This window comes from Brienomyrus brachyistius, chromosome 2, assembly GCF_023856365.1.
Source record: "Brienomyrus brachyistius isolate T26 chromosome 2, BBRACH_0.4, whole genome shotgun sequence".
NCBI classification, from domain to species: domain Eukaryota; kingdom Metazoa; phylum Chordata; class Actinopteri; order Osteoglossiformes; family Mormyridae; genus Brienomyrus; species Brienomyrus brachyistius.
The window spans coordinates 30,307,135-30,320,759 of record NC_064534.1 but is presented as its reverse complement, the minus strand read 5'-3'; the positions used below and the strand labels follow the sequence as shown (position 1 = coordinate 30,320,759).

Here is a 13,625-nt window from a genome sequence, read left to right as displayed (position 1 = left end):
TTTTTCATAGGCCTCTATAAAGGAACCAGCACACAGAATTACAATGACGGGAGGTCAGATTTCCTGACAGCGCAGGCCCTTCCTGTTTATGACTCACATGTTTACCTGATTCATTGCTCGTCGCTCACAAACGTGCGTAAAACTTTGGACGATATTTCTAAGAAGCTGCCAAAGAGCTCTCTCCATCAAAATCATGCAGATAGGATGCGGCTTGTTACCCAAGACATGCTGATAGATCAATAAAACATAGTTTGTGTTTCAGAATGCAGAAGCACAATAAAAAAAATAATATATTCATCTATCTCATCCTACTCCCAGGCAACACAGGGCACAAGGCTGGGGTACACCCTGGACGGGATGACAGTCAATCACAGGGCACAAGACTGGGGTACACCCTGGACGGGATGACAGTCAATCACAGGGCACAAGGCTGGGGTACACCCTGGACGGGATGACAGTCAATCACAGGGCACAAGGCTGGGGTACACCCTGGATGGGATGCCAGCCAATCACAGGGCACAAGGCTGGGGTACACCCTGGACGGGATGCCAGTCAATCACAGGGCACAAGGCTGGGGTACACCCTGGACGGGATGCCAGTCAATCACAGGGCACAAAGCTGGGGTACACCCTGGATGGGATGCCAGCCAATCACAGGGCACAAGGCTGGGGTACACCCTGGAAAGGATGCCAGCCAATAAGAGGGCATGCACACTACTGGCAACTTAGTGGCACCAGTTAGTCTAACTGCATGCCTTTGGACAACAGGAGGAAACTCTCTCAACGGCAGAAGCAGTTTTACGATAAAATAAATACTTCTTTCACAAGGGAAATATGGAAATTTCTGGCCTACATCACAAATAATGGAAAAGGATGCAATAAACATGTTATATATAAAACAATATTCTTAGTCTTGTACATATTCCATGCTGACAATGACCTCAGTTTATTATCAAGCTGTAAATCTTTTAAAGCGCTACACACTCATGATATTGGCAGTGGAAATACGAAGAATGGTCTTTGCCTGTATGTTTGTGGTCTTATAGCATAACACCAGCCTTAAACAGGGCTGAGAGGCACTGACCGCTCGATCACAGGGTGCGAACGACCGCAGGGAGCAGCAGAATCACCTCTGCATCTTCCAGTCGCATGCCTCCCAGTGCAGGTTAGATCGCAGAGGCCCAGGTGCATGATGGCTGAAGCGTCAACCAGAGGCCCCGCCCTAAAAAGCATGGGGGCGGGACAGGGGGAGCAGCATGCCCTCAGATTGGCCAAGGATCCACCCACATGCCCCTGGCAGCCGGCCCAGAGGGATACATGAGGGTCAGTGCGCAGAAACATCATAAGGCGGTGCTTTGCTTTGGAGAGTCTGAGCCTCGCCTTTGGAGATCAGAGGAGCGGGCTAGACATCTCTCCACACAGCAGCCGCATCTCTGGATGCTGATCAAGAGGGACGCGCATGGCCGGCGGTGGAACTGCTCCAATCCACCTACCCCGCCACCCGCTGGTCCACATGCAGAAACTGCTTCAAGGCCTCAACCTTCAGCTTCAGTCCCCGGAGAGAAAGGAAGCCAGAGGATAGCAGCTACCGTACGCACACACACAAACACACACACACACACGCATGCAAACACACACACACACGCTGGTAGCATTAATCTGCACATACACAGAGACGGTGATCCCCACAACGCTGGGAGATTTAAAGGCAGACCCATTTGGGGAATTACAGAAGCGGATGGAAACAGGTCTTCCAGGGGACTAGGAGAAAAGTCCCACCCAAAGAGGTGAAGACTGACACAGAGGATCCGTCTTCCTCGGCCAATCAAACGGTACGCAGAATAAAGGCCCGTGCCAAGGTGATGGAGGCCTGCCCTCTCTTTGCTGTCTTCGGTCTGTTTGACTGTGTCTTATCCGGCATTTGATGGATGCTGAAGCAGCATCCATTGAGGACACCATATCTCTCCCGCAGAGCCGTCGTATATCCGTCATCCTGCTCGGCGTAAACTGCAGCCCGTGTGTGATTTAAGCACAGCCCGCGGGGGGCTACGTGATGTGAGGCCAGGCCTCCGTCTGTTTCCCGTTTTACTTCCCCACCTACCTCACCCTCCCCACCCCCCTACCAACAAACCATCGCTCCAGGAGCTGAGATCAATTTTCAAAGCCGTTGATCTCCATTATCTCTCGGGCTCGGCGCCAGGCCCGGAGCGGCTCTCTGTGGGTCCGCTGGGCAGTGCCAGGCTCTCGGCATGACACTGAGACGCTCCTCCTCCAGCCCCCCCACCCTGCCACCCCATCTTCAGATGGTCCAACCCGACTCCATTCTCTACCCCATGGCGATCCCGGGGTAAGAAAATAAATAAGTGTGAAAGTGCCAGCGGACGATGGGAAGCAAAAAGATAAAATAAAAATTGAAAGGAACAGAAAATGAATGTATGTGACGCCCATATACCAGGAGGGCGGGGAATCGATTCAGCTTTCATCAAATTTGTGCTATAGTTGGTGATGTTCATCACAATTTCCTGCTAAAATAATTGGCCTACTGAACCCCGTGTGACCATCTGTCCTGCGGTAGATGACTAAAGAGTGACAGAGTAATATGGAATATGAATGAAACATGACTTATGTTCATAACTATTCATAATTATAACTATTCATTAACTAAATAATAGCATGATGCTAAAAAACACAGCAAGAAGAGTTTTGTGGGGTTTATTTTTGTTTGGGTTTTTAAAAATAGGTTTGGAGAAGAGTGTCTCTTCCCCAGAGACGGCCGGCTACATGGCGCGTAACCCACAAAGCCACTGCATCTACGGCAGGTTCTCCACGGGCACGTGCACTGGATCCGGGGAAGGGGCATGGTGGGAATCCTCGGGGGCTGGCACACTGAGGCAGGAATATTTGAGTGAAGCTGCTTATCCCCCCGGGCGCCGCACGTCACGCAGTCGATAAAAGCCGCTCCTCATCGATTTAAGGTTCGCGCTCAGAAGCCAGCATCGGGTCGACTTCGACGTCGGTGAGTCCCATCGATTCACGTGTCGCTTTACGATCTGATCTCCGCTGCTGCGGTCTGTCAGTCTGGGTCGGGGGACGGCAGGAGGGGGGAAGCAGTTTGGAGTTCAGCACTAGGGAAACACGGGAAGCAGCCTGTGCTGCAGAAAGGTGCAGGTCCAGAAATCAGCGCTGGGCCGTGCATCCTGGGAGAAGAAAAACACTACAGACTCATGGGAATGTCAGCAACAGAACAACAGAGTAGTAAACAAGCCCCCCCCTCAGCACCCCTAAGCCAGCTTACACTATAACACTGAGTAACTCTGAAAATACTATGCACTTTAAAAAGGTGGGTTTTAAGCATTTTATATGGGGCACAGACACACACACACACACACACACACGCTCATGAGAGCAGTCGATCACCCCGCGTGAAAAGAAGCAGAACAAATTGGTAGATAATGCCCTCTTATTAGCATGGAGATCAGCAGGTGTCGCCGCGACGGGGGGAAGCCCCCAGGAGATGCTGATTGGACCTGACAGGCGCATGGCTGAGGAATTAGCCAGCCTGCCCCTGTCGCTGATTGGGGAAAGCCGAGGAGGAGCGGTCACCAAACTCTCCAATCCCCTGGGTGCTAATTATAATTTACAGGAAAACGTTCACCAGGCTAGACGCTCCTACTTACTGCAATTACCAGTCGCTAAATGTTGGAGGCAGCCGGGGCTCCTAATGATTTCCTCATTCTCACAATCCCCTGTCTTTGTTCTCCTCTCTGCTGCTCTCCTCCACTCGCACCATCCTCCTCCTCCACCTCCTCCCTCCGCGGAGCGGCATCACTGGGTTTCTCAACTGAATCGGCTTCGTATGGAAAAAAAAATCCCCACTTTGGTAGCTCTCCAATTAACAACTTTACGCTGCCAAACAGACATCTCCCTCATGCCACCCCGCCCCCACCTTCTGTAACAGACCAGACGCCCACCTCCATCTTCCCGGCTGAGGCACCTTTCCCAGAATGCAATGCCCCGTGCCAGGAGAACACTCGGCTTTGTGGGGGGGGGGGGTGTGATGGTGTAATAATTCTCTGTTTTATTTTGCGTTTCACATTTCCTCCACAAGGATGTCGAATCAGAGCCCGCCCACTCCTGCCCTGTAACATTCCAGCTAAAAAACAATGATGAATACTCACAAGATTGCATCTTGCTTACACAAACACGCACATATAAAAAGTGGTCACACGCGGGTGCGCTGCCAAGCCCCCGTCACACATGCGCTCGCGCGCACACACAGCACATGCAAGCCCAGACTTGCAAACACGGACGTGCACTAACCTAACATCACAGATAAATATCACACATTGAAATAAACACGTATAGGGAGAATCTCGGGAAAATCTCACCACAGAATGATGATATATCAGAGAAGCACAACGATAACACATGCAGCATCTATTCATTTCCTCTGCTGTGTTTCTAATGTATTTCGCCTTGTTATTGGCCTGGCAATGAAAACGGGCTCCATGCACTGAAGCTAACAGGGCTGTCCGGTTCATTGCCTGTTACAAAGGCGCAAACAGTACAAGTGGTGACATCCCTGCAATGATCATAAAACACGTTCCAGGAACACTTTCATACCACTGCAAAGAGCAATCATTTCCAGTCTTAAAACACTTTCTCACCATTTTGCAAAATAATTACCGGATAATATCTCAGTAGGCACCTTTGGTTTCTACTGATGCGATAAAACATAATTCAAAATGAGACTATCAAAGAATTTATCCGAATCCTGCGCATCCAATTACATGGGTGTCGGAGCTGTTAATTAATCACAAGATAAACACATTACAGAGAATGAGAGCCTTTTTCCGGCAGCTGGGACTGTGAGGAGAGCAGACATTCTCACTTAATCACTTATTCAAAGACTTCAACCTTGCTCTAAACCCCGAGTTTCAGTCCAGAGAGTGGCTGGGCAGTTCCAGATGAGGTAAATAGTTTGTAATGGAAACTGTAGTAAACGGGACATCGGTGCGGAGTAGACGTCCTCTTTGCAGCCATGTGGAAGGTGAGTACCACTAGCTCCGCCCCCTTGCATCAGCATTGCTCGCCTTCCGGGGTGCCGATCTCTCACGGGGCACCTTGGCCTGTCTGCCGGCCCTAAATGAAAGTATGTGGTGGGATAAAGCGAGCATTTATCTGACAGGCTGGCGTGGGCTTGCCGCGTGTGACTTGTTTGTCCAAACATTACCCAGGCATTAAGCCAGAATCTTGACATAGAGTGCAAAAATGTTTTGACAACCCAATCCCGATTTAGTACCGGATCCCCCGGAGATTAAGACGGATCCTCTGTCACCGTGTTGGCTGGGGAAAAAAAATAAAGAAGACTTGGCAAAGAAATATTTAAGTGCCCTTTGCTCTGACACACCATATCACATCCGTTATGATGGCTGGCTGTTCACTGCCATTTGATTGGCGGCTGTCATAGGGGTCAGCATTTGTCATTGGACGACTGCATAATTAGCTCATCCTGGCACTTAAATTTGGTTTTTCGTAGTTTTAAAATTAGTTGTAATTTAAGCTAATTAGAATTTAATTGCTTTCAATACCTCAAGTCAATTCAAGTCTCTGCATTCTCAAAACAATAAGTAGCAATAAGTGTTTCTGTTTTCGATGTAATACAAAAATACTCTTTTCCGAGATAAGTGAAATGGAAAATGACTGACATGATGAGTGAATTAATTACTGAAGGAATGTAAACAAAGTTAAAATATTTCAATGTCACTTACACTATACATATAAATATAATTCTAAAATTTTGGAAAAACTCTTAAATGAAAATACCCCTGAAATTAATGTCCTGTTCTTGACTCTACTGACCTCATTACCTTCTACAGGTCGATATCCACATTTCATATGACCTTGTAATGTGCATATTATCTTTTTGGTCTCAGATTCAGATTTCAGTGTAGACACGGTGATCTTATCTCCATTCTCTACATGTAATAGCAAGATACCCGCATTGTACACTGCTAAACCACCATGTTCACAACATCTCTGTGCATTCAAACATGGTGGACACATCACTGCAAACCCTCAGTCGAGCTCCTTCCCCCCCCATCACACCCAGAACATGGCAACCTGTCCCATGTTAGCTGCACCGGTTCCCCACAGCCAGTCAGCAATGAGGGGTTAGTGGTGACCCCACAGCCAGCAGGGGGCTCTGAGGGCAGGCCGGAGAACATGCTGGAGAGCGGGGAGGGTGGAGAAGGGGGATGCCAGGCGGACCGGCAGGCCGTAATGGCTCCCTGAGCCGCCGCTAAGGTTAGGCCAGGCACTTCACGCTCACTTTAATGGCTGACATTTTATTGCTGGGCATGGTGGTATTCCATGTCTCCCGGAGGGACAATTGTCTGACCATTATTGCTGGGGAATTGCCCCTTAAAGGATACTGAATAATGAAACAACCACATAACAAGGAGGCCGCTCCTGTCGAAATTATTTCCGCATTAATTATTTAAATCATTGACATTTGCCCATGAAGGTCACAACCACAGTTCAGTGTAATTTCCAGGCTACTTATAACCACACTGGCTCCTCAGCCACCATGGCCTGAATTTTAAAATATATTTGCAAGTTCATCCAGCCAGGAGTTCCAGCGGCTTCCCGGACGTCCATGCAGAGTCCGGGGGGGGGACGGGGGGAAGTTGACCAGGACCGTTGGGGGGGTACACCTAACTTGGGCGGCAGCTTTTAGCTCCATGAAGATTTTGTTATTACGCGTATCATTATTATTATTTTATCACCATATATTTACACTCCGGCTAGCATTTATGTAACATCCCTGCCCGGATGATTCATCTGACGTTTGGTCGCGTATCTCATATCGGTGCTCGGTGTCTGCGATGGACATTTTGTCAGTGTTACACCATGGCTCCTTAAGTAATGAGGAGGCAACGCTGCATTAGGTTTATTTGGAAATTTCAGCCGTATGTAATGCACATTATAAGTATCTGTGCGTGCGTGTGTGTCTGTGTGTGAGTGTGTGTTTGTGTGCGTGTGTGTCTGTGTGTGTGTCTGTGTGTGTGTGTTTGTGTGTGTGTTTGTGTGTGTGTGTTTGTGTGTGTTTGTGTGTGTGTGTGTGCGTGCGTGTGTGTTTGTGTGTGTGTGTGTGTGCGTGTGTGTTTGTGTGTGTTCTCCAGTATAATTTTTTTAATATTCCCTCCTGTCTCCTGGACCAGCTCTAAAGGAGGGATATGTAACTGTTTAATTCTCTGTTATCCAGGCCTGTTACTCGCCCCATGAGTTCACACAAAGCGATGGAGAGCCACGCAGTAGTGAGCGGACAGGCGGGCGGCCGGGTGGGCGGGGCTGCTACCAGCCTGCTCCCAGCCCGCGTGGGCAGCGACACCATCGCCCGGTCCCCGCCAGTGGGTCCGTCTCCAAGTTCTTCAGCAGGAAATCGCAGGCATCTCGCGACTCGCGGACACCGGCAGCAAAGCCGAGGTGCCGAAGTCGCCCCCCCCCGTCTGTTTTCTTGTTCCGCTCTCCACTGGGAGAGGATCCGGCACCGTGAAGCGGGCTTACACGTTCGCACCCGCGCCCACGCGGCCTGGCGCCGAACGCCCACGGTATTGACGCGTCGTCACCACCGCGCGGTCGCCGGGCGCGCCACCAGCACCCGAGCGTTAACGCTCCAACGCTACCGCTTGCAAACATGGTGGTGGTGGTGGAGGGGAGTGGGGGGGCTCGCTGGCGCCCCCCACCCGTTCCCCCCCGCTGGCGAGCCTCATGCCTCCAAGATGTAAGACAATATCATAATTTAACAAAGCAGCCTCGTGCTAAACGGCACTAAGCCCTCGTGTGAATCTCAAATCATATTCTAGAGTGGTTTAAGGAGTTGAGGAGGTGGGGTGGGGGCAGAGGGAAGAACAGGGAGGAAACTAGGACAAGGTACAGACCCGCGAGAGAGAGAGAGAGAGAGAGAGAGAGAGAGTAAAAAAAAGGCAATTCAGTGGAAACCCCAGAAAATGTGTTTTTTAATTCCCTGCCTATCACAGCTTGTGGCTGCTGCATGGGGCTTCAGATAAGATTAGTTGGTCGGCTGCTATCAGCACCTCCACATTTCCCCCGCGGGGACCGTGCTGACAGCGCCGAGCCGGAGGCTTGTCTGAAGATTAACACCAGCTAATGATTATACACTGAAGCTTTGCAACTGTCGGACTAATAGGATTAAGCTGTACCAGATGCAGGTCCCTTGCTCAGGTTAAAAATGCACTTTTTACATTACAAAGTCAGGCAGATCCCTTTGGGATGTTTTCAATTATCACAGACTTCCAGGGCTATACCATCTAGTAAATTAATCCCGTTAGAACAGCAGAAAAAAGGGGGTGTGTGAACGCATGGGGGAAGGAGGCGGGAGCTAATGGTGGACAGGATTTATCTGTGCAGCTCGGGGGAGGGGGGGCCGTATTTTTTAATCTGAGGAAGAGAATTTCGCTGTGCCGCGTAATAATCTCTCCTTTCTGTCGCTCTCCAAATGGAGGCGATTCCTGGCTCGTTCTGTCTGGAAACAGGTAGATTATGCTCTGCATGAAAGGCTCTTTAATAAGCATTGCAAAGCCCTTTACGTCTATTTAATTACTTGGGGAAAGAGCAGTGCACCGTGTCATTATCATCTGCATTATTTTTACACTTTATGCCCATTTGCAGGCCTGATGATTTAGACTGATTGGAGTGCTGGCAGTCGGTGGGGGGGGGGGGGGGGGGGGGGGGGGGCTGCGGAGGGCTCCCTTGGTTTGCCGGTGGAATCCGCCGCCTCCAGATTTTCAGAAATCTCCGGCAGATAATTGCGAAGGCAGCGCTGAGGTTAACCGCAGCACACTTCCGGCGCCGGATGGCTTACGTTACGCCCCTATGCCCAAGCGCCAAGCGGAGTTCACGCAATATCCACCGGACGTCCGACAAGGCCACGGTGTCTCAGACGGGCTCCGTTACTTCACTCGAGCAGGAGCTCTTTAGAAGTCTAATGGCTTTCATAAACTTTGCTTGATTAAAGACCCAATTACTTTATTTCTCATTATAACCATGAATGTAATGGGAAGGTAAGGGGAAGGAGGTCAGGGATAATGCTGGTGGACATGCGAGTCAAACACACAGTCCCTCCACCCAAACACACGTACACACAGAGCCCACATATTTATATTGAAGCGTTGGTAGGGGGGGTGAATGTCCCAGCATGCCCCACATGCAATTGTACATAGCCCTTGTCTGTACTGTAAGTAGCCCATGTTGCATTGTTATAGTTAATGCTTATATTTCCCATTTGTGTCTTGCATGTATACCCATGTCTTGTGTGAACCCTGTTCAATCCTCACGTGTGTCTAGCTGTTGTGTAAATTACCCACAATGTGTATAGCTTGATTTCCAATGTTTATCCTCCGCGACTTTCCCTGCTTATACTGGGTTTGGTCCTCGTTGGTTGCCCATTACAGTCCTGTTCAGGACTAAAATAAAGAGCGTGTTCTGTTCCGGCAAGCAAGTCTCCTTGTCCTTCGCTGCACTCACGATGTCTCGGCCCACCTGGTGATACGACATTTTTATGGGTCAATTCATGTCCATGGGCAAAACCCTAATTCCAATAATGTCGACCTTAACCCCTCCCAGCCCCAACCTTAACCAGAAGTAACCAAACAAAACACGAGACTTCTGGAATTTTTTTATCTTTTGATTGCAGTGACACATTTTTTATAAAATTGAGTTTCCCCTTGTGGGGACTGAAAAAAATGGTGCCCACAATGTAATACAGTATTTACATAACCCACACACACACACACACACACACACACACACAGATTAGGTATCTATATCTTTGTGGGGACTCATCATCCATTTCTATGGGCATAATGCTAATACCAACTATGACGACCGTAAACCCTATATTAAGCTAGTGCCTAAATATGTGGAAACTTAGCATTTTTGGCATTACACTTTAAAAATGACTACACAAATATTGGCAGTAATCTTTATAAACAATAAAAAGAATGCTACAAATATCATACATTGGGCAATTAAATAAGTAACTGGAGCAACGGTTGAATAAAGTTCCACAATCACTAAAAATTGGAAGTGTTTCCACAATTTTGGTCACTAGTGTATATTAGGCCCCACAGGGTATGCAGTCCCTTAAGGTAATATATACATGAGCACACACACATCCACGCACAAACTAATGGCAGGTTATTTACACTGCATGTCAAGCGCCACACATAGACCCAAATCAAGAATGAAACCCACATCCTTAGCGATGTGAGGTCAGCACTGAGTCATTATACTTCAACTTGAAAAACACATGAGCGTTATTCATTTGACCCTTTTTCATATCAATACCACCAAAGTGGATGATTGCTGGATTACATGAAAAATCAGCTTTGTATAAAATTGATTCTCAACACTCGTTTTCTTGTCCCCATCGCTGCCGTCCATCAACACGTCCTCCTGAACCCATGAAATAACAATCTAAATTCCACTTGCTGACCACCGCGACCTTCACTTTCACGCAGAGGCGAAACTCGCCGTTGAGTGGCTTTCGGCAGTTAGAAAAGTACCACACTGTAAAACAATAAAACAAGGAACCAACAAGGAACCACCATTGTCTTTGCCATTTTAATGCATCCTTTGAGCAGTAATGACCATGCACAATGTCATTATTATGAATGTTATTTCTAAACGCCTCAGAGTTCGATAGAATCCATGGGAGACTCCCGAATTCTGCAGAAACAGGTTTCTGCCTGACGCTTGTGATCTGGCGATTTCAGGAGACTCGGTAGACAACAAGAGCGGAGCGAGCCGTCATCTCCGAGATGTAGAGGAAGGCGGTACAAGTTGGTGTCACCGTGGGCCTTTTCACCGACAGGCCGTCTACACGCAACACGCGGCAAAGCGAACAATCCGGGAACACAACAAGGCCGAGCTTCGGAAAAATGCCATAGCTTCTCATTCCACTCACGGCAAACGCCGTGGGATTCCGCGAGAAGGGGAGAGAGAGTTTATTGTTACCTGGCCGATTTTTAAAAGTCTGCAAACAACCATGGGATGAAAACAACTAGGAGTGCTACCCTTGACAGGCGGGGGCCGTTAGCGCACGGCGGCGGGCTAATCGCTGCCTCTTGATTGAAGTGTTTCTTTGTGCATTTGCTTAAACGTTCCAAGGAGAGATACGGAGCACTGTTCGAGTGCTGCGCTACATCACAGGCACTGGGAATAAAAAAAAAAGACAAATAAATAAATAACCAAAAGCACGATGCTTCTATAAAGCCGGTTTTTATTTTGGGTTTCTTTATAACAAAGACGTGCTTTAACTAGACCCAGTGGGATTAACTTGCAAAACCCGCTCCACGCATGAGAACTTTATTGAGTTCTCTCTCTCTTTTTTTGTTGCTTTCTCAGAAGACCACAGGAATGTTCTTCTAAGCATGCGATGTAAACACATCTCTTGCGTGGAACATGAGTTTTATATTGCGCGGATCTGACTCTGATTAAGAGAAGTGCATTGTTGTTACGAGCCCTCTGTTGCGTGTCATGGAACGAGAGCCGGTCGTTTCAGAAGGGTCTAAATGTACATGTTTAATTCAGAGGCAGAATGTGCTTTAACATGTACCTCATAAAGCACAAAGTGAACCTACGTGGATTTTTCTGAGACGCGTCTGTGGCAGGACCTGCCTGGGTCTGTGGTAAAATACTATATAAGCTACATTTCTAAATGCAATTTTGATAACACTGTCCGTCAGAAAATCATTATGGTGTTGTACCCTACCGATGACTTTCGAATGAACATTGACAGTCCTTTGTCCACATTGCAGTTAATACATTCTCACATAGACTTTTTCATGTGCTTGTCTTTCAGCTTGCAGTTGCATTCAAATTTTTCCCTTGAGGATTAACCAAATGTATCTGGAATCTACAAATAAACGAAATGCTACTTAATACATGTTGACTGAGTTGTGCAAACATTGACCAAAGGACATAAATTATAGCATCTTAAATGGCAGCACAGCCATGGATGTGCTTGGTCTTTTCACCTGTCATAGCATGTCATACAGGACCAGCACAAGGAAACACGCTTGCCATTGGATTCTTACTTTTTCTTCTCAAGTAAATTTGTGGACGTGGCACCAGGATGAATTCCCAAGGTTCTGTTGTTTTATTAATTCCGCAGCTGCATGGCTTTGCTGCGACAGGCGGGTGGCGACTCCAATGGGCATCGTGGCCCCTGATAAAGGGTGAGCTTTGTGGAAAGAAGCTCGCTTGATCTGTGGTCGTTTCACACGTGGCTTCACTGCATGTGATATGTCCCCTCCCCCCCCCCCCCCCCCCCCCCCACAGTTGGTCATGCCGGGACACCTGGAGAGAGTGACACGCTGCTTACCAAGCCGTCCACATCTACTCATTTTCTGGTGAAATCGTACTTCAAAAAAACCACCCCCCTTGTTTCACCATGTAAGATAATCAGTTATGATTGCGAGAATTTAAAAACCCTTGGCAAAACATAATGGTTCACTTTCGACTTGTTTCCCATTTAGAAAAATGCACACAAACGATCCCTACGTGTTGAAATTGTAGTTTATCACAGCTTGATGCGAACCGACCAATCAATAGTCCTGAATCCAAAATTTCATTCAAATTCTCTTTTTTTTTCCAATACATCAGACTTATAGGCATTGTAATTACATATTATACATAATGCACACTGTGAGATATGACACATAAAATCAGGCATATGCCTTTAAAAACACGCATATACATGATTACATGGATACGGGGAGAGATGAGTGTTTCGGTCTGATTCTGCCTCCCGTTTCGGACATGTCAGACTTCAGCTGGTGGCGGCAGGTTACAGCGGACAGCTGCAGCCAAAAGAAGACCCATAATGTCAACGGAAGGCGTCACGCAGATGTGAAATAGGTCAGATAATTACCGGAATGCTATGCTGACATTTCCCAGCAGCCCTCCCTCCCCCCCAACCCCCCCTCTCTCGCTCACATCGCCCAGCGTGCTCGCTGGCCGAGCATGCTAATGCAATGTGACTAACTCCTCACACACCTTCATGTCCTCTAATTATAGCCGCCGTGCTCCAGGGAGTCGCCCCAGCCTGCCGATTGACTCCTCGAGCACTTAATTATCTTCTCACTCAGGTCCATTTCTTAGGCGCTGTCAGCATTGTTCGTGTTTGTATCCTGAGCCATCAAACCGGGGACAATTAAGCCGGTCGATATGCCGGAGAGCAGAAAAACAAGCCGTTTTTAAGTGCGGCTGTATCCAGGCCCGCTCGCTCCCGCCGGCCGACAGCACCTTCTCAATCCTGCTGACGTCGCCCAGGATGAAATTAAAGGCTGAATTTCGAACAAGGGCATGGGTACGATCAAACATCGTAAATGTCTAATCTGACTGGAAGCAGCCCGTGTTTTGGACCAAAGATACTACTTTGTGGATTTAACATCCTCCACTAGGCCGCAAAGGTTGCTGGGTGATCATGATAGATTTTCTTTTTTGGGACCTAATAACCATCATCATTCACCGAAAGGGTAACGTCGTGTGGGGTTGGATAAGTTACCGCTCAGGTGGAGGTCCTCCTGGAATATATGC

The 13,625-nt window shown here is 48.1% G+C and overlaps 1 long non-coding RNA gene across 3 annotated transcripts; it reads right to left on the bottom strand.

Annotated features, from left to right (window-relative positions):
• Positions 1-2,697: 2,697 nt before the first annotated feature.
• On the bottom strand, positions 2,698-5,481 carry LOC125716458 (uncharacterized). Of its 3 annotated transcripts, none has more exons than XR_007384342.1 (3): positions 3,946-5,481; positions 3,677-3,849; positions 2,698-3,196 (listed from the first exon to the last, which is right to left on the bottom strand). It is a non-coding gene; the product is annotated as an uncharacterized LOC125716458 (long non-coding RNA). The 3 variants fall into 3 exon arrangements; XR_007384341.1 differs by having other exon boundaries at positions 3,971-5,481; XR_007384340.1 differs by having other exon boundaries at positions 3,677-5,481.
• Positions 5,482-13,625: the final 8,144 nt, after the last annotated feature.